This window comes from Phocoena sinus, chromosome X, assembly GCF_008692025.1.
Source record: "Phocoena sinus isolate mPhoSin1 chromosome X, mPhoSin1.pri, whole genome shotgun sequence".
NCBI classification, from domain to species: domain Eukaryota; kingdom Metazoa; phylum Chordata; class Mammalia; order Artiodactyla; family Phocoenidae; genus Phocoena; species Phocoena sinus.
In genome coordinates, this window is record NC_045784.1 from 1,906,004 (window position 1) to 1,931,937 (window position 25,934).

Consider the following 25,934-nt stretch of genomic DNA (forward strand, 5'->3'; position numbering starts at 1 on the left):
CACCTGGGCATATACCCTGAGAAAACCATAATTCAAAAGGAGTCATGTACCAAAATGTTCATTGCAGCTCTATTTACAATAGCCAGAACATGGAAGCAACCTAAGTGTCCATCAACAGATGAATGGATAAAGGAGATGCGGTACATATATACAATGGAATATTACTCAGCCATAAAAAGAAACAAAATTGAGTTATTTGTAGTGAGGTGGATGGACCTAGAGTCTGTCATACAGAGTGAAGTAAGTCAGAAAGAGAAAAACAAACACCGTATGCTAACACATATATATGGAATCTAAGGAAAAAAAAAAGGGTCATGAAGAACCTAGGGGTAAGACGGGAATAAAGACACAGACCTACTAGAGCATGGACCTGATATGGGGAGGGGGAAGGGTAAGCTGTGACAAAGTGAGAGAGTGGCATGACATATATACACTACCAAACGTAAAATAGGTAGCTAGTGGGAAGCAGCCACATAGCACAGGGAGATCAGCTCGGTGCTCTGTGACCACCTAGAGGGGTGGGATAGGGAGGGTGGGAGGGAGACGCAAGAGGGAGGAGATACGGGGATACATGTCTACGTATAGCTGATTCACTTTGTTATGAAGCAGAAACTAACACACCATTGTAAAGCAATTATACTCCAATAAAGATGTGAAAAAAAATTTTTTTTAAATTATACAATTTTAAAAGGTTACTTTCCATTTACAGCTATTACAAAATGTTGGTACAAAACAAAGTTATGGTTATCAATGGGGAAAGGGGGGGAGGGATAAATTGGGAGATTGGGGTTGACATATACACACTACTATATATAAAATAGATAATAAGGACCTACCATAGAGCACAGGGAACTCTACTCAATACTCTGTAATGACCTATATGGGGAAAGACTCTGAAAAAGAGTGGATATATGTGTATATATAACTGATTCACTTTGCTGTACAGCAGAAACGAACACAACATTGTGAATCAACTATACTCCAATAAAAATTAATTTAAAAGATATTGGCTATATTCCTCGTGCTGTACAAAACTGGGGGATTTCTATCTCACGCTTTCTCGTGGTAACCTCACCGTGTTTTCTTCTGTGCGCTCTCTTTCTTGCTTTTGCTCTTACAGGTGAGAAAGCTCAAATTCAGACAGCTCTGAAAGCCCAGTGTGAAAGCCCAGAGTTGAATCTGATGTGCCTGGTTATAACGTCAGGGTTTGCCCACTGCCTCCAGACACTGTGGAATGCCGTTATTCAACTTGGTTTTCAAAAAAATGTCATACGTGTAGCCATACCCTGAAGCGTGTGTCAAAACCAAGGGAGCATGAAAAGTCCCTTGTACATTTCCAGTCCTACTCGTGCATTTCACAAAGTGAACGTATTCTTTTTTGTCCAGTAAGCCATCTTTTTAGAAAAGCAGAAGGACAAGATGTGCAGTATCTCAAAAGAGTGTCAAATGCATAAAAGTCAAGGTCTTGTCGACAGGATGAAAAATTTGCACTGGGTGTGGCCATCCTAAACAGGAGGATTGCGGGGAGAGGGGATATATAAATTACTTTTAAGCTACTGTCTGGATTGGTATTTAGAAACAAGTAAATCGGCCTGATTTGTTCCAGACGTGTCCTCGGATGCACAATAGACTTCTATCTCCCTTAGCTGAGTCAGAACTGGGGAATCTCTCTATTTGTCTATCTAAAAATGTTGCCCCAAACAAATGGGAGATCTCACTGTGCAAAGTAATTTCCAGAAGTTGCATCCATTTTAGAAGGAATGTAACATAAGATGGAGAGGAAAGCAAACATGGAGAGATCCTCAAAGCTGCATGCATCTGGTTTTCATTTGGGCTGTATGTTTATTTTCGTCGTGTAACTTTCATTTTCCAAGTGGCTGGCGGGTAAAAGGTTTTAACTGATGCAACTCTTTTTCCAACTGGCAACTTTCTGGCTGTCATCCCGAGACTGTGTCCCATGGTTCCATGAAAATACATTGACGACAGAAAACCTCCGCCTCCGAGTTTATTCAGACCCTTGCAAAAATCCTTCTTAATGGATCACACATGTTCTAGGGTGGCTAAGGTATCAGGCTCTCCCAGGAGTGAGAATAGGCTTGGAGGAATCCCATTTCCCCCTCTACCACCTACTCAGTATATCAAGTCCCTTGGATTCCGTGGAGCGGTCAAAAGGCCAATTAAGTAGAAATAAAGGCGAGCTTTATTCAGTTTATACTTTATCTCTGATCATTAATTTTTACATGAATCAGACTTGGTATATCTCTCTTTCCTTTGAAAGCAGGATTCTCTCTAAGCAAAGACTTGTAGATGGCTGGGCTGTAGGTTGGACAGCTTATCCTTCTAATTCCCCCAAATCTTGCTTTGTGTATTTAAGTGCTTTGCTACCACGTCCAAAGAAGATTAGCACGTTTATAACTTTTTGGCGAAAATGTATCGCTTCATACTAGCCTTCTTTATCCATGGTTTTCTTTTTTTTTTTTAACTTCCTAAAGTCTTTTTTACTTGATTTGAACAGGGCTCCAGAAAGTTCTTCTTCATAGTTACTCACCATTTTAGTGTTTTCATATCTTTATCTTAGTCTTTCTCGGCTATTGGTTTCAGACCCTTTCAAACTAGCAAGAACCTAGATTTTCTTTTTTTAAACCCGATCCGACAGTTCATATCTGTCAAGGGAGATTCTCATCCGTCTATATGTACTGCAATTGCGAATATTCCTCAATTTCATTTTGGGTGCTTATTTTACAATTTCTAGGAACCGTTTCCTTTCTTCGCTTCTATTATTTCTCTTCTATGATACCTAAATAAAAAAAAAATATTTCTCCCATGTTTTTAAAAGGAAGCTGTTTCCCGTCTTCATTATTTAGTGATTAAATTTAATACACCTAATAACTTCAGCAGAAAAATAATAAAGCTCACGTTTACTGTCTTCTCAAAGAGATGACTGGCTTTAACTCTGTTCCATTTTTATTCTGCAACTTATATCACTGCTAACTTTGGCCCCCCCTTTGCTTGTATGCCCTCATGTAGTCGTAATTTTATTATTGGTGCTGGCTTTGATGGGGTCAGCGTTAGATCGGTTTCACACTCTGGTCCTTTTCTCCTTTTGCTCACAATGTTTCTTGCATCCTTTTCCTTCATCTGACTCCAACATTGTCCTTCCTGTGAGTTTCCTTTTGAAGTCCCAACAATGAGGGTCCGTGAGAGGGAAACACTCTGGCTTTGGGGAAACACTCTGGCTTTGCACTATGTCTTTATTTCCTCGGTACTCAGAATAGACTCGACTCAGCGTAGAATTTTAGACATCCAGAAATTTCTCTTTCATGTTTAAAAGACATACTTCTAGCTTCCAGCCCTCCTAATGGTGTAGAGATGTCTTCTCTGGGTCTTACCGGATACTTTGAGGTCACCTGGCTATTTTAAGTTTTCCCCTCTGTTTTGGAATGTCCGCCATGTTCCTGCTATGTGTTTGATGGTGTGTTTATTTTTCCATACCATGATTTTTCAACGGGGGAATTAAACTTGTTCACACATGTACACACTGCTGTATTTATTATTTATTTATTTATTTATTTTTAAATTATGGTCATATCTCATTTAAAAATTTTTTTAAATTTATTTTTATTTTTGGCTGCGTTTGGTCTTCATTGCTGCGCGTGGGCTTTCTCTAGTTGCCGTGAGCGGGGGCTACTCTTTGTTGCCGTGCGTGGGCTTCTCATTGCGGTGGCTTCTCTTGTTGCGGAGCAAGGGCTTTAGGGGTGCAGGCTTCAGTAGCTGTGGCACGTGGGCTCAGTAGTTGTGACTCACGGGCTCTAGAGCTCAGGCGCAGTAGTTGTGGAGCACGGGCTTAGCTGCTCCGCGGCATGTGGGATCTTCCCGGACCAGGGCTCGAACCTGTGTCCCCTGAACTGGCGGTTAGATTCTTAACCAATGCGCCACCAGGGAAGTCCCGACAATGCTATATTTAAAATGGATAACCAGGGCTTCCCTGGTGGCGCAGTGGTTGAGAGTCCGCCTGCCGATGCAGGGGACGCGGGTTCGTGCCCCGGTCCGGGAAGATCCCACGTGCCGCGGAGCGGCTGGGCCCGTGAGCCACGGCCGCTGAGCCTGCGCGTCCGGAGCCTGTGCTCCGCAACGGGAGAGGCCCCAACAGTGAGAGGCCCGCGTACCGCAAAAAAAATAAATAAATAAAATGGATAACCAATAACATCCCAATACGTAGGCGTCTTTAGTTTTTTTTGTTACCTTAACCATCAGCTTCCTATTTTTCAGAATTGTGTTGCAAACTGTTTTCTGCTGTCTCCCTTTCTCTTTGTGCTTGATTATACAGTTTAATCATGTACTCTCATTTCTGTAGGGTTTCCCTCCATATTTATTACAAATGCTTCTCTTCAGGAACGGCCTCAGACTGGCACCTGGGAAATAATGAGCTCTGAGCCATTAGAACAGTCTGTCTGAGAAGAACATTTCTGTATGCTTGACATTTTGGGCCAAGTGGTACAAACCTGATTAAATAGTTTCTTCTTAAATTGTGCTATTTGATGAATGCATGTCTTTGCTCTAGGGGTCTGGAATCTGAAGAGCTGAAATTGTGATGTAGGTACTTCAGCCTTCATGACATATCCCCAGTAAAATTCCTGGACACCAAGGCTTGGGTGGGCTAATCTGGCTGGCCAGAGTTCAGATGTGTCGTCACATACCACTGCTGGGACAATTAGCCATATCCACGTAACTCCACCGGAAGAGGACACCTGGAATTATGTGCCTTGCTTCTCCTGGACTTTGTCCCGCAGACCTTCAGGCTTTGCTAATTTTAAGAAAGGAGGATGAGAGGATGTTCTGGGCTAATGGTAACGTCTACCTCGATAGGGTTGGTTGCATAGACATATTTATTTGTCAAAACTTATCATATGGTACACTTAACATTTATGCATTTCATTGTATGGAAACCTTACCTAGAAATTATTTTAAACAAATAGTAAAACCTAGTTAATGATACGTATACTGAAATTTTCAGGGTAGCCTGTGTGGATGTCTGTACGTATTGTAAAATGTCTCAAAAAGAAGCGTAGAATAATGGATGGAAATTGGGATAGATAAATGGACAGACAGGCCTACAAAGCAAGTCTAGTAACATGTTAATGCTTCACTCTAGGTGATGAGTACATGAGTGTTCAGTGTAAAATCTTTTCAAATTATATGTTTAAAAATTTTCCTAATAAAATATTTGAAAAAATCAAAATGGGAACATTACAACAAAGTCTCCATTTTTACTGTGATTTTGAAACTCAAGTATTGTTCTCAATAAAGTTTCCTCAAGAAAAAGTAAATAAATAAAATGGATAACCAAGGAGGACCTACTGTACAGCACAGGGAACTCTACTCAATATTCTGTAATAACCTAAATGGGAAAAGAATCTGAAAAAGAAGAGGTACGTGTATACGTATAACTGAATCACTTTACTGTACACCTGAAACTAACGCAACACTGGTAATCACCTATACTCCAATATAAAATAAAAAGTTAAAAAAGAAGTCATTCGCAGATCTGCTAAAATGAGCAACCACTGTTTCTTCAAGTATGACTCGGCCCCTTCTTTCTGTTTTTAAAAAATTTTCTTACCAATTGTGTGACCTTAAAATTAATAAAAAAGTCCACAACTATTCTGGTTCTTAATTTTCTCCTCTGAGTCAGATAATATCCAAAGATCCTTCCAACTTTAGAGACACAAGACTAAAATTCTATCACTTAAGAGGAGAACATGACAGAAACTCTAAATGGACACATTTTCTTTGTCTCCTTGTTTTTCTCCCCTTTAAAAAACTTTTTTTTTTTTTTTTTTTTTTTGGCGGTACGCGGGCCTCTCACTGTTGTGGCCTCTCCCGTTGCGGAGCACAAGCTCTGGACGCACAGGCTCAGCGGCTATGGCTCACGGGCCCAGCCGCTCCGCGGCATGTGGGATCTTCCCGGATCGGGGCACGAACCCGCGTCCCCTGCATCAGCAGGCTGACTCTCAACCACTGCGCCACCAGGGAAGCCCTCCCCTTTAAAAAATTTTAAACTTTTAATGCTTATGTGATTATAGATTCAAAAGGTGTTGCAAAAATAGGACAGGGAGGTCTCTCTCTTGTATATTTTTAATATTTACAAGGGAAACACTTACTAATACACAAATTATTCAGATTAGCTGACTTTGCAGTTTAAATGTCCTTGGAATCATTTCATTGTTTCCTTTATATTTTTTTCTCCCAAATTCCTATAACTGTTTTTTTTAAAATTAAAGTATAGTTGATTTAAAATATTATATTAGCTTCAGGTATAAACAAAATGATTCAAAACTTTTATAGTCTGTACTCCATTTCCAGTCATTACAAAATATTGGCTATATTCCCTGTGCTGTACAATGTAGCCTTTGTTTTATACACAGTAGTTTATATCTCTTACTCCCCTCCCCCTATGTTGCCTCTCCCCACTTCCCTCTCCCCACTGGGAACCACTAGTTTGTTCTCTATACGAGAGAGTCTATTTCTTTTTTGTTGTATACACAAAAGCACCAAAGAGTACTTCTGTATTATTCATCTATCTTCCTTATTCCTGCTACATTAAAACCAATTTTTAAAAAATTGAGGTCTAGTTGATTTACAATATTATATTAGTTTAAAGTGTACAAAGTAGTGATTCCAAATTCTTATAGATTATACTCCAGTTATAGTTATTACAAAATACTGGCAATACTCCCTGTGTTGTACAATATATCCTCATAGCTTATTTATTTTATACCCAGTAGTTTGTTCCTCTTAATCCCCTCCCCCTATCTTGCCCCTCCCCGCTTCCCTCTCCCCACTGGGAACCACTAGTTTCTTCTCTGTATCTGTGAGTCTGCTTCTGTTTTGCTATATTCACTAGTTTGTTGTACTTTTGTTTAGATTCCACATATAAGTGCTATCATACAGTATTTGTCTTTCTCCGTCTGACTGACTTCCCTTAGTATGATAACCTCTAGGTCCATCCGTGTTGCTGCAAATGACATAATTTCATTCTTTTTTACGGCTGAGTAGTATTCCATTGTGTATATACCAGATCCTCCTAAAGCAATCACCTGCTGATGGACACTTAGGTTGCTTCCACGTCCTGGCTACTGTAAACAGTGCTGCTGTGAACACTGGGGTGCATGCATCTTTTCTAATTAGAGTCTCATCTGGATCCATGCCCAGGAGTGGGATTGCTGGATCAAGTATCCCTCACTCTTTGCTTGACACAAGTCCCACCTTCGTTCTGCTTTGACAGCGTATGAATCCTTTCCATTCTGCTCTAATGATATTTACTTATTCAGCTTCTCAGCGACAGCAGAATGTGTTCCCCTCCCTCCTCTAGGGCAGCACCTTCCCGCGGTCTCTCTGGACAGCAGCCGCTCATTCACGTCCTCTCCATCAATCGCGAGGCCCGCGGAGGCGGTTGAGCCTTGCAGATTTTGTACTTCATTGGAGATTTGCATCTCGCAATCACGTCTGCTTTCCGCAGCCCCGTTGTTGGCTGCGCAGCCTCCCGAACTTCTCACCAGGCGCCAACTCTCGGAGGATCATTCCATCCACGGGGGTGATGGGGGCCTCTGTGGGTGTTTCCCTTTATCTTGAGCAATGAACTCTGCGTTCCGAGCCGTGCACACCTGGCATCCCATCGCCTCTCGGGAGAACCATCTCCAAAGCGACTACATCTGAATAGAAAGGAAAACCGGGACAGCACACCTCGTTTCGTGTGTGAGTGGAAAGCTGGAAACCCGTCGACGTTTCCGATCAGAATGCACTTGGCTCAGGTCCTGGGGGCTGGCTTTTCGTGCGGAGCCAGAGGTTGCCGGCAAAACATTCTTTTTGCCTTCCACCTTCTCCGCAGCAGATTCCGGAAGTGGTTTTCCCATGGAGTAAATGAGAACAATAAACGAGAGACCCACCAAACAGATAAATCAGCAATTTTATTGCTTAAAGATTGATCACACAAACGCAGTGTAGTGTTTTGTCACTGTGATGCAGTCTAGCGGATAGACAGAAGCCTTGCTTAGGGGGGAAAGAGTCGAGGGAGCTGGGAAAATATCCAGAAATAATGTCTTGTGTCAAATCTCACAGAAGCTGGGTTTAAATGCTTCCTATCACCTCATTAGCATTTGTGGCAGCCGTCCTCAAGCCAATTCATGAGGAAGTCCAAGAAATACGATCTGAAGACCGCAGTGAAAAGTTTGTGCCCAGGAAGCAACGTGGAATTTAAAATGCTGTCTGTATTTCTAGTGGCAAATTTACTAACACACCAACCCAAATATTTAACTTCATGGAATACGTCACTTGCTGTATAAATGCGCTTCCGGAGCAGCGAAAAAGGTTATTTTACGGAGAAAGGATGATAAAGGAATTCACTGTTTTTTTCCATTTGCCCATATTCTCATGTATCAGAAAGTCTGCTAGCAAACACAGCAACGGCATTACCAGACTTACTTATCTTCTCCGTTGCAGGTAACGTGGGTTATGAAACTTCGCATCTTCCGAAGCAACTGTTCCTCTGCACTTTTTTTATGACGGAAATTTCTAAATGCTACGCAAAGGGGCAAAGACACGAAACACGCAGTGTTCACCTAAATGCTAGAGTCATTCCTTATTTTTCCATATGTCACATGTTCCTGGAACTGTAAATTCATACGTTTGACCAACCTGAAATAGTTCTCCAGAATTCAACGTCATCTAAATGATCAGATGCATCAGGGAATGTGAATCTGAATTTTGAAAGATAGGCTATATAGTTCTAAAAAACAGGAGATTTATTCTGACTGTTCTAGCAATACACTGACCCTGATGAAAAAGCAGACATAGACTATCTGGGTACAGCACTGACTTTGAATCCCAGTCTAATGTAATATTTAGAACCGCTGTGATTTTTTTTAATAAGAAGGAAGACGGTTATGCACATAATCTGAAAATAGAGCTTGTTGATCAAAACACGAAATCTTGCAGGGCTATGAAGGTAGAGATGACCAGGAATTTGGGGGAAGTTTACAGAAATGATCCTTTATCCCCCAGGGAACACAGCAAGACCACACCCTACCTGCACCCCGCCCCAATACCGGTACACTGGACAATGTTAACTGATTCTGACCAACGGCAACTGGGCAGAAGACGGGTCCCGTTAAAAACAAAAATCTCCCAACCAGCAGCGTCCCAAGGGATCAGTCTATTCTACATACAAGAAAGAAGAGAACACGTATCTGTAGGAAACTTAAACGTAACAGTAAGACTAATCTCTTTTCTAATGTACTTGTAGAAGTGACATAACCATCGCCTTTGTCACATCGGTTGCACCGAACAAAGCTGGTCCATTGTGGAAAAGGTCTACACAAGAGTGTGAGTGTTAGGAGTGGTAGGCCACGGGGATCTCTTCTAGGGGCTGCTCACCCCAAAGAATGGCCCAAGAGAATCCCCCAATGGGGAACAACCCCGTTGGGCTTTGCAGGAACTAGACATAAATATTTCTGTCCTAACCCACTGAGATTTGGAGATTGTTTTTACTACTCTTAGCACAAGCCGCCCTGCACCAGATTCCTTTCTGAAACTCTCAAGTGGGAGCTTCAAGGTGACAAATCTGAGCCTTCGGAAAGAAAAGTGTTCCTATGATGTGTGTCCTTCCTGGATGTCAGGTTACAGCTTTACTGACCTGGTCCCTGCCTTTGCTCCACATAAATAACCAAGGGGACATGCCTGCAGCCAAGCCTTGGAGTTTGGCTGTCACAAAAGTCAAAAGAAGTTTCATGAGAGCAAAACCACACTCACATTCTATGAAAGGTTAATTTCTTTTTTTTACTGCATGAATACACATACTGTTATTTCAATGGTCTTCCTACTTCCCCTTACATCTGTAAAAGTGAAAATGAAGGCAGGTTGTGGTTTCTGAGTTTACACTTCATGGGACGTTCTGAACAATCTAATCCAGGACATGAAGATAGTCTTAGGCTCCTTGTCTCTTTAAAAATACGATTTCCTCATCCTCCTCCACTGTTGGCGGGAATGCGAACCGGTGCAGCCACTATGAGAACAGTATGGAGGTTCCTTAACAAAATCAGTATAGAGCTGCCATACGATCCAGCAATCCCACTCCTGCGCGTACGTCCAGACAAAAGCCTAATTCAAAAAGATCCATGCACCCCAATGTTCACAGCAGCACTATTTACAATAGCCAAGACACGGAAGCAACCTAAGTGTCCATCAACAGAGGAATGCATAAAGAAGATGTGGTGCATATATACAGGGGAATACTACTCAGCCATAAAAAAGAAGGAAACAATGCCGTTTGCAGCAACATGGATGGACCTAGAGATGATCGTACTAAGAGAAGTAAGTCAGACAGAGAAAGACAAATACCATATGATATCACTTATATGTGGAATCTAAAATTATGGCACAAGTGAGCTTACCTATGAAACAGATACAGACTTGCAGACATAGAAAACAGACTTCTGGTAGCCAAGGGGGAGGGATGGGGGGGAGGGAAGGACTGGGAGTTTGGGATTCGCAGATGCAAACTATTATGTACAGGACGGATAAACAACAAGGCCCTACTGTAGAGCACAGGGAACCATATTCAGTATCCTGTGATAAACCACAATGGAAAAGGATATGAAGAAGAATGTATATATATGGATAACTGAGTCCCCTTGCTGGACAGCAGAAACCAACACAACATTGTAAGTCAACTCTACTTTAATAAAAAAAGTAATTTTTAAAAACGTGCATTGTTTAATTTGAGTGTCCTAGCATCCGTGTTTGGTAGACTCCTCCCCGAGGTGAGATGGCCGGATTTGTCAGGGTCACACTGCCCTGTCTTTTCTCAGGACCACGCTGTACCTGAAGGGAAAGCAGATGTGCACGTGCATTGGTTGCAGGACGGTATGAGAACGTTCCCCGCTGAATGCAGTAAGAGGACGCACTGCATGGATGGAAGCCAACACCAGGGCAGTCGGGCAGGTGGAGAACGTTGTGGGCTGGAGTCACTGCCTGCGTCTCCGCAGCTCGGACACCTGACCTTTCCCTTGATGAGCTGCTAGGAGGCTGATTTCTCAGACTCTGCCAACAACCAAACTGCGAGTGGGTGGAGCCTCCAGCTGTTCTCTTCTTACCTGTGGTAACTGTGCCATGACCTTCCTGGGTGCACATGTCCTGAAGTCTCGTCCCAGATTACAACCCCTGAATAGTAACCTTGACAAGCACTAGAGAGAAGGGTTCCAGTGGAAGAGGTATACAAGCAGGGTCAGACAAAAAAAAAAAAAAAAAAAAAAAAAAAACCGGATAAATGGATAAAGAAGATGTGCTACAGATATACAATGGAATACTACTCAGCCATAAAAAAGAACGAAACAATGCCATTTGCAGCAACATGGACGGACCTGGAGATGATCACACTGAGTGAAGTACGTCAAAGACAAATACCGTGTGATGTTGCTTATATGTGGAATCTAAGAAAATGAAACAAATGAGTTTATTTACAAAACAGAAATAGACTGACAGACAGAAAAAAAAAAAAACTTACGGTTACCAAAGAGGAAAGGGAGGGATAAATTAGGAGTTTGGGATTCACGTATACACACAACTATATATAAAATAGATAAACAGCAAGGACCTACTGTATAACACAGGGAACTCTATTCAATATCTATAATAACCTGAAATCGAAAAGAATCTGAAAAAAAATATGAAACGGAATCACTGCTGTACACCTGAAACACTGCAAATCAACTGTACTTCAGTTAAAAACAAGAAAACAATGAAACTCCACGGTGATCTCTTTCTTCAGAAAGTCCATTAATCTACACGTTGAAATCCCTCCTGGCCACGTCACAAAGAATGCCCTGTTCCAGCAGAGCTCCTCTCCATCGAAAGCATGAAGTGGTATCCTCTGCTCTCGGTCTGGAAAGCGTCCTTGAAGTCTCCTCCCGAGAACGGTCACTGGGGGAACGCATCTTTAATTGCTACCGAAAAACCCCCCCAAAACAAAAAAAGCATTTGGCAATGCAGGATGTGAAAGATAAAGTTTAATTTGCTGGTGATTGCATGTGGGCCCCGAAGACGGATGATTTATCTCTGACACTTGGCAGCAAATTTGAGGAGGCTGAGCCTGTTGTTTACATGCTTTGGAGTTTGTGCAACCGCACCGTACGGAGAGGCTCTGGAGGGACGTTTAGCTTTCTTTTTGAGCTTAGGATTACCATGGACGTGGAAGTATGAGGCTCAGAGGAACGTGAAGGGGTCACTTAGAGAAAGCAATTCCAGACTCGTTCCAATGATGGCAATCCTGGAGCATCTGTGATTTGGGGGTGCTTCTCACACTCTTTGTGACACCTACGAGCTCCCCTTGGGAGGCTCCAGTACAGAATGTGTCGGAAAGGCTGTAAAACGTCTAAAGCTTATACTCTCTCCAGAACCCAGGCTGTCAACAAAGCTAGGCGTGTTAGTTTCCTGCGGCTGCCATAACAAAACACCATGTCTTGGGTTGGCAAGACAATGGAAGTTATTCTCTTCCAGCTCTGGAGGTCAGAAGTCTGAGACCAAGGTGTCAGCGGGCTTGGTTTCTTCTCGAGGCTCCTGGGGAGAATCTGCTCCACCCACCGTCCCTCACCAGCTGACGGCGGCTGTGGGTAATCCTTGGTGTTCTTTGGTTTGTAGACGCATCACTCCCATCTCTGTTTCCAGAGTTACACCCCATCCCTGAGCCTTCCTCATTTTTAAGGACACCCTCATGGGATTTCGTGTTCGGCCTGCTGCAGGATGACCTCATCGTTAACTAGTTACACCTGCAAAGACCCTCTTTCCAAAGACAATCACATTCAGAGATTCAACGTGAACATAAATCTGGGGAGACGCTGTTCACCCTATTCGAGGCTCCTTCTCTTTCCTTAAACAGATGATGTGGGCCTCGAGTTTCTCCTTTTCATCCTTCCACAGAAAAATAAATGTTTCTTTTGCATTGGAAAACCTGTGTGCCAAAGCCCAGCCCAGAGGGACTGGAGGGGACCGTTACTTCTCAACTATAGGTTTCAAGGAAAGCCTCTCCAAAATATTTGATCGCATTTTCAAATGAGATCTGTGCAAACATCACAACGGTGTTGATGGGTCTTGGGTCTTGGCCTATACACACATTCACTCTGAAAGAAGTTTAAAAAACTTTCCCCCATACATAGAAAAGGTCGGCTTGACTGCAACCATCTTTGCACTACTCATATTCATACCTTGTCAGTTTTCACTAAGCCTGCAATTTAAGGATATCCAAAGAGCGATTTACGTCTCTGGGCTTTATAGCTGTTTCCCTTCTCCCTGGCGCCAGGGTGGCCCCAAGACAAGCTCCACGTCAAACAGTTTAAATCCTTCGATGTTTATTGACTGCAGTGAAAGGAGATCTCTGGACGGGCAACATCTACATAACCTACCGATTAACAACGGCTGAGTGATATTGCCATATATATATATATATATATATATATATATATATATATATATATATACACACACACACACACACACCGCATCTTCTTTTCCCACTCATCTATTGATGGATACTTAGGTTGCTTCTCAGCCATAAAAAAGAGTAAAATATTGCCATTTGCAGTAACATGGATGGACCTAGAGATTGAGACTGAGTGAAGTAAGTCAGACAAAGACAACTATCATAGGATATCACTTGTATGTGGAATCTAAAAAAATAATACAAGTGAATTTATTGACAAAACAGAAACAGACTCACAGACGCAGAAAGTAAACTTATGGGTACCAAAGGGGAAAGGGAGGGGAAGCATAAACTAGGAGTTTGGGATTAGCAGATACAAACTCCTATATACAAAACACATAGACAACAAGGATTTACTGTAGAGCACAAGAAACTGTTCAATATCTTGTCGTCACCTATAATGGAAAAGAATATCTATCCATCTATCTATAACTGAATATATATATATAACTGAATCACTTTGTTGTACACCTGAAACTATTCCAGTATTATAAATCAACTATCGTTCAGTAAAAATAATATAAAAATGGCAATGAACTGGCATTTATCAACGGTCAATAGGTCATTGACAACGTAGCTTGTGCGCAGACTTACGAGGCAGCTGTGCTGATCACACTGAAGTGCCTGCCTTTTAAGTGACCTAATTCCACCCAGACAAGGGAAGAGGAGGGGGTGTAGGGAAGAGAGACGGGAAAACAGGCTGGAGAGACAGATGGGTCCAAAAAATGCATGGGCAGGTACTGTATGTGAAGGAGTGTGAATGTCGTCCTCAGTGTGACGGGAAGTCAGCGGACAGTTTGGGGTAAGGAAGATGGTGGAAGGTTTACGCTTCTGAACATGCTTTGGCTGGGGCGCAGAAAAGACTACGTGGGGTGACGTTGTATGCAGACGCTCAGCCGTGGGGCTATCGCAGGCGTGCAGGTAAGAGAGGGGGATGGATTTAAGGAGTAGCTCTCTTAGAGATGAAGGAAAGGGACCGGTTCGGGACAGGCTCTGGGGGCAGAAACACCATCCTATGAACTGGATGCTGTTCTAGGGGATGTGGAGGGGAGGAGAGAGGTCAGGAACGGACCGTGGGTTTTGCTCTTGGCCGTGGAACCAAGACTGACGGAGGAGGTGTAACGGGAAGTGACCGAGAGCTCCCTTGCCGACCTAACTTTTGAGATTTGTTGTGGATAATCCCGACGTGAAGAGGAAGGGGGGTATCCTAGGAGGTTCTTGGCTTCCGTGACAAATATATGAAGATCAAAGCGACGTCAGTTATGCTCAGGAACGAGAATCGATTCTAAATTCTGAGTCGCACAAGGAGCAGGGTTGCCTGAATTGGAAAACGCTGAAAAGCCAGTGCTACTGTTCCCTTGATATTCACAGATGGCCCTTCCAAGAGATTTCCTTTTGCACACGCGTGTCTGCAAAGGCCTCTTTGGAGCTACACTCTTCTTTGCCCCCCACACAAATACTTCTCTGTGTGTCAAGCCCTCGTCTTTGCTGGAAAAGACGCTGTCTCTCTGCCTCTGGGTTTTGGAAGCAGTAGCTCCCTATTGTTGCTGGAGAAGCTCCTGACCTGCACGGAACGGAAATCGAACCATCTACGGACGCCTTGGGTAGTCAGGCTGTGAGGACAGGCTACATATTCAGATTGAGGTATTCAAGGACCTTATTGTCTTCCCCCCTTTTTCTTTTTTTTTTTTTTTTTTTTTTTTTTTTTGCGGTACGCGGGCCTCTCACTGCTGTGGCCTCTCCCGTTGCGGAGCAACAGGCTCCGGACGCGCAGGCCCAGCGGCCATGGCCCACGGGCCCAGCCGCTCCGCGGCACGTGGGATCCTCCCACACCGGGGCACGAACCCGCGTCCCCTGCATCGGCAGGCGGACTCTCAACCACTGCGCCACCAGGGAAGCCCCCCCCTTTTTCTTATCTGTGGGAAGCTAGGGTGCAGCTGCCATGGCTGAAATTGGGGAAAATGGAGGCACTGCAGAATCTCTTTATGTTTCAGAAACAACGACAGTAGATGTCAAAAACACGTATCCCCTGTGACTCACTCGCCCGTGTTTCCTAGGAATTTCACGGCTTTGTATTAGACAGACATTCACCGAGCGGCTGAAATAGGACCAGTAGTGCATGAGGCTTTATCCACACAAGGTAAATAGGCTTCATTCTTATCTTGAAGAAGAGGTTTCCCGTGTAGTTTGGAGGAAAGAAATCCTTTCAGCTCAGGGCACTCTGTTAAAAAAAAAAAAAAAAAGACACATACAATGCACTGCAAGGGGACAGGGAGAACCCGTATAAAAAGGACTATGGAGAAATGAAAACCAGAAATGCTCACTGGCTTTCTCCGTGTCACTTGGCAACACTTCTTTCCATCCGAGAGAGTGCAAGATGAAGCAGAAAGTACACAAATAATCCAACAGATGCTCAGACCCTTACACACAAATGCCTGTTAAACTGCTCATAACCCCCTTGGGCCAGCCCTGCCCCATGCCGTCCGCCATGGTGTTCTGCTATCTTGGCACCACCCATATGCACTGAGACTCACGGAAAATGTGAGTTTAGAAAACGCAGAGCGTCATCAAATTCAAGAAGTGACCTCTGTTAGGAAAGGTCTTGCCCACGAAGACTAATATATGAATACTCATCAATATTAGTGGATTAGTGAGTTACCATCTTCTGAAACACTGGGGCCAATTCTTCCTCAGAACTGGACTGGTTACCGAAAGGTCTTGTAGGATGAGAGAATCTAGCTCATTATCCCGAAGTCTAGTGTTCAAGAAAAAGCCCAAATGGTATGCCTCACGCTTTGTTTAAAAATTGCACTCCGGTCCTGAATCTTCACTGCCAAGTTTTAAGTATGAAATGCCACAAAGAGATGTTAAATGTTGGTTGCCTAACAGGAGAGATGAGACATCTGTGGTGATTCATCCAATGGTCTATCTTACTACAGAATTGCTTACAAGGATAACGTTACATTAGCTCTAATTAGGCGTTTATCAAGGGTAAATATGCATCCTTAGGGTTTCCAGACAATGAGGCAGTCCCTGTATGCCTGCTGCGTGGAATTCTGGCTGATAAGATGCCTGGGTGACCCCACCAGACACACTGTCTGCCGTGGTTTGAAATATTTGTCATGGCGAAGCTAGCTTCTCATAAATAGACACAGTCCTAAGGCATAGCTTAAGAGACTGTCGCAATCTTTGCGTTTTCTTATATATTGCTTAAAGATTCTTGGGCATGTGTGCCTTTTGTCTGAACTATTTCTGGCATCTTCTGCAAAAACAGGTTATCTGGTCGTTTTTATTACTTTATACGCAATTACAAACCGTCCGCCTTCCAAAGTGAAAAGAACTTCTGGGTAAAGCGTAATAAGCCCGGGATGCGAGGGACGGTTACAACAGCTGCTTCATGAAACAAAATGAGACCACATCCTTCTCCACATTTAGGTCGCGGTACCAGATTGTGAGGCTGGAAGTTTTGTTTCTGATGCAGAGTAAAGAAGTGAGTAATTCACTTTCGTCCCAGGGTGGCTGCCTTTGTCATTTTAAAATTAAACTGAGTTTGAACCTGCCCTGCAATGTTTTTTATTATTTTATTTTTTAATTGAGTAGAGTCGATTTACAACGTTGCGTTAGTTTCAGGTGTACAGCAAAGTGGTTCACTTATGTGTATATATATATATATATATATTATATATATATATTATATATATTCTTATATATAATATATATTCTTACATATAATATATATTCCTATATATAACATATATCTACTCTTTTTCATACTCTCTTCCATTATAGGTTATTACAAATATTGAATATAGTTCCCTGTGCTATAGTAGGTCCTTGTTGTTTATTTTATGCATAGTGGTTTGTATCTGCTTAATCCCATACTGCTAATTTATCTGTCCCCCCACTTTCCCCTTTGGTAACTCTAAGTTTGTTTTCTATGTCTGTGAGTCTGTTCCTGTTTTGTAAGTAAGTTGCTTTGTATTACTTTTTTAGATTCCACACATAAGTGATATCATATGATATTTGTCTTTCTCTGACTTACTTCACTGAGTATGATCATCTCTAGGTCCATCCATGTTGCTGCAAATGGCAATATTTCACTCTTTTTTATGGCTGAGAAGCAACCTAAGTGTCCATCCATATACGAAAGGATAAAGAAGACGTGGTCTATAGATACAATGGAATATTACTCCTCCATAACAAAGAATGAAATAACGCCCTGCCTTCTTTAAATGAACTGGGAACACAGATTTTCTAGAGAGGAATGTAAGGGAGAAAGAAACACCCTGCAGACCTCATAGCTGCAGGGCTGCCAGAAGCCAGTTCCTTCAAATGCCGTGACCATGACAGGGTGACCGGATGGGTATCTTTTCCTCAGCAGTGGGGAGCGCAGAACACATGGAAACTTTCTGGAGTTACTGGAATTTTTATGTGGCATCACAGCTGTCTGAATGCTGTATGCCTGGCCAACTGGCTACGTTCTATCTTTTATTTTTTCAGATCCTTCCCTTAATTTGTATTTGGACGTTGCAAATGATGTTTCAGAATGACTTTAGAATACTGTTACAGCGCCCATATGTTCCAGCAAAAATTCTATCCTTTATTCGGCCCGGTGCTGAATGCATCCTAAGATGTATGCACACACACACACATACACACACACACACACACACACACACACACACACACACATATACATAGACATTATGATGGTTAATTTTTAGTGTCTTGATTGAGCCACAAAGTGCCCAGATATTTGGTCAGAGATGATTCTGGGTGTGTCTGGGAGGGCGTTTCTTGATGAGATTAACATTTTTTAAAAACTGAAGTACATTTGATTTACCATGTTGTGTTAGTTTTAGGTGTAAAGCGAAGTGATCCAGTTACACATATATATAGGTTCTTTTTCGGATTCTTTTCCATTATGGTTTATTACAAGGTACTGAATATAGTTCCCCAGGCTGTATGCAGTAGGACCTTGTTGGATGAGGTGAACATTTGAATCAGGAGACGGAATAAAGCAGCTTGCCCTTCACCATGTGGGTGGGCCTCATCCAGTCGACTGAAGGCCTGAGTAGAACATAAGGATCTACTCTCCCACAAAAAGGAAGGAACTTCTCTCTGTCTGTCTTCAAACAGGGACATCTGTCTTTCGCCTTCAGACCCAGAGCGGAGTTGACACTATCAACCCTTCTGAGCCTGCACCTTGCTGACTATAGATCTTGTGGCTTCTCAGTTTCCATAACTGCATGAACCACTTCCCTACAGCAAATCTCCTTATAGATACATCACTAGGGTCTGCATGTTTATGTTCTCCAAAATCCGTATGTTGGAGCCCTAACCCCCAAGGTGATGGTATGAAGAGGTGATGAGGTTAGGAGAGCGGTGCCCCCACGAATGGGATTAGTGTCCTTATAAAAGAGACCCCAGAGAGCTCTCTCACCCCTTCCTCCGTGTGAGGACATAGCAAGAAGATGTCCGTCTAGGAACCAGGAATCAGGCTTTCAGCAGACACCAGATCTGCCAGCAGATCTTGAAATCTCACCCTCCAGAACTGGAAGAATAAGTGTCTGTTGTTCCTAAACCACCCAGTCTGTGGTACTTTGTTATAACAGCCCAAATGGGCTATACATATATGTATCAAATATGCAATAATATATAATATTATATATAATATTATTTTATGTATGTTAATATATATACTTATATATAGACGTATATATAATATATGTTATATATATGCCTTATATATTATCACATATAATATGTCCATCTTAAATCTAATATTGACTATAATATATGTTCTCTGGGGAATATATATATATATATTCACAGATTCACACACATAGATCTATATGCATATACAGATGCAAACATATATTCATTTCCATTTCCAGCTGATATATTACAACCCCAAAGCATGGGCAGGTTAAGACCCCACGTGGAAGGCTGGAGTCTGTGAACAACGGCAGACGGGCATCTACCAGCCGGTAATTTCTTCTCCCTCCCTCTGTTTGAGGGTCAGTTCCTTCTGTCCACCGGGAAGAGGGCGCCTAAGATGGAGCAGTCAGCCGGGCTCATACCCGGAAGCGGTAACCCTGCCTTGCGCTGTCTCTCCCCGCTTCCCTGCCCCGGCCCCTGTTCCCTCTCTGCCACTTCCTTGGACCAGCACAGCCTTATTGCTTTCTCCCTGCTTTCTGGGGGATCCCACCTAAGACACGGACCCTTGAGCTCAATGAGGCACCGGTATGCACGGTTCATCCCTGAGCTGCACTTCTCATGCCTAGTATTTCTCGAAAATGCTCAGTGGTAATTGGCGAAAGCAGGCACGGTGCTGGGGCAGGACTGATAAAAATGAGAAGCTGCACCCCCTACCTTCACATTGCTCAGAGACCACCGGGCAAATGGGGGATGAGTAGGGAAGTGAGACCAGGGCTATCATGAAATGACAGACAGTGCAAAGAGACCATCTAGGGAGCGTGCCAGGCTCTGTTGGGGGGGGATGCCAGGGAAGTAGTAGGGAGGGAGGGGGTGAATCTCTGGGGCTGATTCCAAAAGCAGAGGCATGTGTGTCTCAGGGGGAGATGTCTGGGGAGCATTTCTCGGGGCAGAAAGCCGCAGAGGGATGCTGTAAATGAGATTCAGGGCAGGGTAACATCCACGGTGCAGATGTGGCAATGGGTCCTGCAGTGCGGGGGAGAGACACATAGCTGCTGATTCGGGGCCACGGACAGAGACAGAGGTGACACAGGGCGCCGGGAACTTGCAGGCTTCCTGGGCAACTCTCTCATAAGGGACTGATCTTTGGGAACTGAACAAGCCTCTAACGCACCCTGTGTCAGGGTCTTCCCCAAGTTATCTATTCGAACACCCTTAGTCTCCTCAAGAGAGAGGCAAGGAGACTCGGGGTGGCAGGATGTAGCAATGGGAAGCAGAGGAATTGAGTTCAGGCTCCAAACAGCCCAGTCGGGGGCCAAGCAGCAAAGACGGCGGAGCAAAGACCCCGAGGTCACCTCACCTCGCGGAATACACACCAAAATCACAACCCTGCAGAACAGCCATTGACGAAAAAGACCGGAACCTTCCAGAAAAGATCTTCTACAAACTAAAGACAAAACAGCCAAGTCTGTTTGTCTTCTGCCCTGAATCTGGAAGTGTTCCAGGAGCTTCCTCCCTCCGGGATCAATCGTATGGACCTGGTTTGGGTTGGGTCACCACCTCTATGATCAAAAAGCCCCGCAAATGATGGTGACAGCAGAAGACGGTCGTAGAGAAGCTACTCGTGAATCAAAAAGATCCTTTCAACGATGGGGAATTAACCAGGGGGTGGGAAGCCACCCAGGACTGGCTAAGACTAGTTTACTGCGCCTAAAACGAACTTATCCTTTGTGTGAACTGTTGCCGATCTTCAAAAGAAGATTTGCAGTGATGTGAACGTAACGAATAGACAAAGGAACGAACAAAACAAGCACGGATCCACGAGCCGCTTCAAACGTCGGGAACATTTCCGAATCATTATTACTCTCTGGCATCCCCTTTCCTTTCAATGCTCCTCAAGAACCACTCCCCCCAGAGTTAAGTATTTCCCCAAATTTTATGCGCAATAAGAAAATAGTAATGACTTCGCCGAAGGTCTCTGCATTTCTCAATAACGTATTAGTATTCCATTCTGCTTGCTTTATGCATTGATAGCACACTGTCTGGTCTCCTGTACTCTATTCTCTCAACTGTGCATTTCTAAAATGCATTTCTAAAATGCATGAGGACGTCAACTTGCTTCCCTTTTGTGCAATATTCCACTGTCGATCACTTCACACTCTATACATCTGCTCTCCTGCCAGCAGACACGTGGGTTGTCTGCAGGTTGCGGTATGAGAGGCATTACTCCTGAGAGCACGCTTATACACGGACACACGTGCAAGACATTCTCTAGAGTTTCTACCAATGAGGGGAACTTCTGAGTCACCTTCAGCTTTTCAAGATGGCGCCAAATGGATTTCCAAAGCGATTGTACCAACGTACAGTCCCGGCAGCAAGGGATGAGTCTTGTCACTGCTTGCACACGCATCAAGAGGGTTTTATCCATGGGCAGAGGCTACTAACTGATCCCAAACCAAATTATCCCTCTTCTCAGCTTGGCATCACCTCCCAGCTGGTCTCAGCATTTGATGTGTCTGTGTGGTTGAGCTCTGGCTAAAGGAATGTGAATAGAAGGATGTACACCATGGAAACCTCCCATGGGTACGCGTGTACGTGTTTTCTCTCTTCCAGCCGTGCGGCACTGAAGCGACGGCAACAAAAGACACCAACAGCAACAAACCAACAAATGAAAGCAGGGGTACCTTGGGAGGCAGGTGTTGCTGATGGCAGAGGACCAGTTTGGCCAGGAACCTGGATCTCTCACTCACCGCCGGGAAGAAATCTTCTCACCTGCAGAGGACGAGTCATTTAAAATAAACAAACTGTGGTTGCGTTAAGTCTACGAAATCCTCCGGGGTCTTTGTCAAGGCAGTTCGCCTTACTCTCAGCAACACAGCCCGCGACGTCTCAACGGGATCAGCCTCCTGCATCTCCAGTGACAGTGCAGCCAGTGTGAGTTTCTCATTTTCAAACGCGATTGGTTGACTTTTCAGCTGTTTACTCACCTGCGTGATTCCGCTTCCGGGAAGCCCGAATCTTCTTGTCTTTTGCTCACCTAGAGGATGTAAAATAACTGTAAGAAAATATGAGAATATGCAGATACGTGTATATAAATAGCTGTAGACTTCTACAGCTACCCTACATAGGGGGCATAGGAGTATGTGTAACAAACATATTTAGAAATGTGGCATCTGGGACACTTTTCAGGATTTAGCACTTTCATATCAGGGCTTTTTAGAATATCTAGGGAGCCCCATGTTCTGAGGGACATATATTTGTGCCCTGATTATGAAGGGCTTTACGCTGGTATACAGAATTTCATGTGGGTATTCATTCATGCCCCTTCGAATCTTAAAATCAAAAAAAAATTCCAAAGATTAAAAACCCATTAGCCTTATTGTAACTACATGTTCCTTGGTGATAGCCAGCCTCTAGACGAACACAGTCCTGCAGAAGTTTCTGCAGTGCTGGAATAACGTTCTACGCTGTGCCATCCAACATGGCGGCTACCCAGCACTTGCTTGAAACATAGCTGGTATGACCAAGGAAGTGAGGTTTTTAAGTTGTCTTTTATTTTAAATCATTTACATTTAGTTAGGCAGGGAGGACTACTGGCTACTATGTTGGGCCACTGGAATACGTCTCTAGACCCTTCCCACTCAACGCATGGGCCACCGGGCATCTGTATCGCCTGGGCGCCAGCCACGAATGGATGTTCTCAAGTCTCGCCTCGGACCCACCATGTCAGACTCACACGTGAGCACGTTAAAGTCTGAGAACACCACGTCAGAGCTGTTTCACACAGATATCCCATCTTTCTTCTCCTTCCCGGATCTGTCCCGAACAAAGCACGGTGGTGTCCTCCCATCACCCAATGACAATGACACCACCCACGCCTCCACCTGCAACTCCTTCAAATTCAGCTCGTCAGTGCCCAAGATAATCAAGCTCTCTTCCTCATTTTGTTTCTAAAATGAAAGCAGAACCGGCTGCACGATTTTTGCACCGCTGTATAGCACCACGTGGTACCTGACATAGAACGGGGAGACGCTTAGTATTGTTTCTATGAGAAAATGACACCCAGTGAATAACTGGTTTAAGCGAGCACCCATATGCTACAGATTTCCAACACCAAGCACACTGTTTATGAAAACAAACACATCGCGGCGTGGTCCTCTCAGATGAACCCTTGCCGCGCCTTCTCCCGTGACGGCGTGCATCTGATGCGTAAGGCACAATCACCTCCTATAAAAATTCCACCACCCACCTTATCACGGTTTTCATAGTCACACACGGTTAAACCTGACTGCACCTGACATGGAATTATCCTTCTGCCCAGAAAGGCCTTTAATACGTGATGTTTGATCGCTCTACAGGCCAGGTTGCTTTTACGTCAGTAGCAATTTGGAGGAAAACCATTCAATGGAAGAATAACTGGGAGGCAGGGTGGGCAATTACTCTCAGAATAATCACGGGCAACAATTCTGTAGCACCTACTGCGTGCCGGCATCGGACTAAAAGTCTGACGTGCATTAACACCTTGGATCCAGCATGACCAGCGGATTCAGTACCAGGAGGGAGAAACCCAAGTGTCACAGTGGGTTTGGGGAGAAGTGGCTGGGCTGGGTATTGCTTTGTTGGTAGATTCTCTAAGGTTTACCATTATTCAGATCAGGACAGAAAGAAAGGAATCAATAAGCACCCACTTCCAGATTTTGACTTGAATAATTATGTATATATACAGTTGACCCTTGAGCAACACAGGTTTGAACGGCGTGGGTCCACTTCTAAGGACGTTTCTTCCACTAAGTATGTACGACAGTACCACACGATCCAAGTTAGCTGAACCCTCGTATATGGAGGCACCATGGACACAGAGTGCTGACTCTAAGTTATACTCGAATTTTTGGTGCTCTGAACCTCCACGTGGTTCAAGGTTCAACTACCGTGGGACCATTCTCAGAAGGGGAAAACTGGGGGGTAAGAAGAGATTTGGAGGATTTTTTTTTTTTAGAACCGGGGTGGGGGGGTGGAGAGTGTAAGCCCAAGTTCTCAAATGATTAGAACAAAGCCGTCCTACCCCCGAGCTGCTCTCAATGGTCAGAAGGTGGAAAATACCACAAATAAGGTAATGTGCCCAGGTCGGGTGTTCTCTTTTAGAGAGAGGTCGACCACCATTTTCGTCCTGGATTTCTCCTCTCTGTCAACGGCTGTGAGAATCTTTCATGCATTTCTCAGTGGTTCACCTGTTCCCCATGGAGCCCATCTGTTCTCAGAAGACAAGTTGGGTTCCATGATGCCAGAACTAGCGGCCAAGGAGGGTGGTCCCTGCTGCTCCCCTAAATCTCCACAGAGACAGTGATGTCTGGCTCCTGGCTCTTATCCCAGCAAGTTCAACTCTGGCTTGTCATGATTCAGCTCCAATCAGACACACCTGGGAGCTTCTGGTAGCAGGAGACGTCTAAGCCATGGACAACCCACCATGTTTGATGTATCCACTAGGTGTCATCAGATGGCTACAGGTGTTGGCTGTCCAGTTTGCATGCCCCACGGCCATGCTACCACTGGGGTCCTGCCACCCGCTAGCCAAGCTTCCATTTCTTCCGAACCCAGGCTATTTAGAGAGAATCACAGGGTATATATGTCAACCCCAGTCTCCCATATATCCACCATTGGCACTATGTATAAAATAGATCACGAATGAGAACCTACTGTGTAGCACAGGGAACTCTACTCACCGCTGTGTGGTGACTTAAATGGGAAGGGGATCCAAAAAAGATGGGATATAGGTATACGTAGAGCGGATTCACTTTGCTGTACAGCAGAAGCTAACACAGTATGGTAAAGCAACTCTACTCCCATAAAAATTAAAAAAAAACCCAAAAAACACAAGAGAGAGAGAGCCTCATGGAGATTTCCTCTCCAGATGGTTCCAATCTTCCTCATGCCTCACTGGGTTGGCTCATTGCCCGTGGGCATCGTTTCATTCCATTGGGGGTTGGGGGTGGGTCACCCTGGGTACCGTGGAGGCCTAGAGAAGCGATGTATGCCGGCGGGGCGAGTCTAGGGCAGGATCCTGGAAGAGGAGATGGGTTTTTGTGAGCTGAGCATTGCGGGATGGATGTCGGCAGGACACATTCTAACATTTATAGACCATTTCCAAAATGGTAGATCGGGTGAGTCCTCACTCCTATGTGTTTTGTGAAGAGGCTAGACATTAAGAAATGGCTGTAGAATGAGGTGAGTGTTTATGGGTGGCAAATGTACAGAGATAGTGGTCCACGTGCATGCCTGCCCAGCTGCCACATCTGGAATATAGGACTGGTGAGGAATACAACCAGAAAAGTGATTGTCAGTTGATGACAGCAGAGGGGGAGGTGATGCTGGGGGAAGAGAAATCCCCCTGATGGATCCTGAAAGGCTTATAGATATTACTATAAATAGGCACATAGACAGTTTTTTTTTCTGAACTCTATATACGCCGCTGGGTATGAAATAGGTATCTAGTGAGAACCTGCTGTATAGCACAGGGAACTCTACTTGGTCCTCTGTGGTGACCTGGATGGGAGGGAAATCCGAAAGGGAGGGGACACGTGTGTACATACATACGGTGGGGCCACTTGGCTGTGTAGCAGGAGCTAGCACAACATTGTAAAGCAACTGTACCCCAATGAAAAAATACATATTCAAAAAATAAGTACAGGGCTTCCCTGGTGGCGCAGTGGTTGGGAGTCCGCCTGCCAATGTAGAGGATACGGGTTCG

At 44.1% G+C, this 25,934-nt stretch overlaps 1 long non-coding RNA gene across 1 annotated transcript in view; it reads right to left on the bottom strand.

The window, feature by feature from the left end:
* Positions 1-25,934, bottom strand: part of LOC116748150 — a 45,414-nt gene that overhangs the window by 9,885 nt on the left and 9,595 nt on the right. The window contains exons 4-5 of the long non-coding RNA XR_004348171.1: positions 22,177-22,226; positions 21,874-21,961 (exon numbers count right to left, since the gene is read on the bottom strand). This is a non-coding gene — a long non-coding RNA (uncharacterized LOC116748150). The remainder of the gene's footprint in view (positions 1-21,873; positions 21,962-22,176; positions 22,227-25,934) is intronic.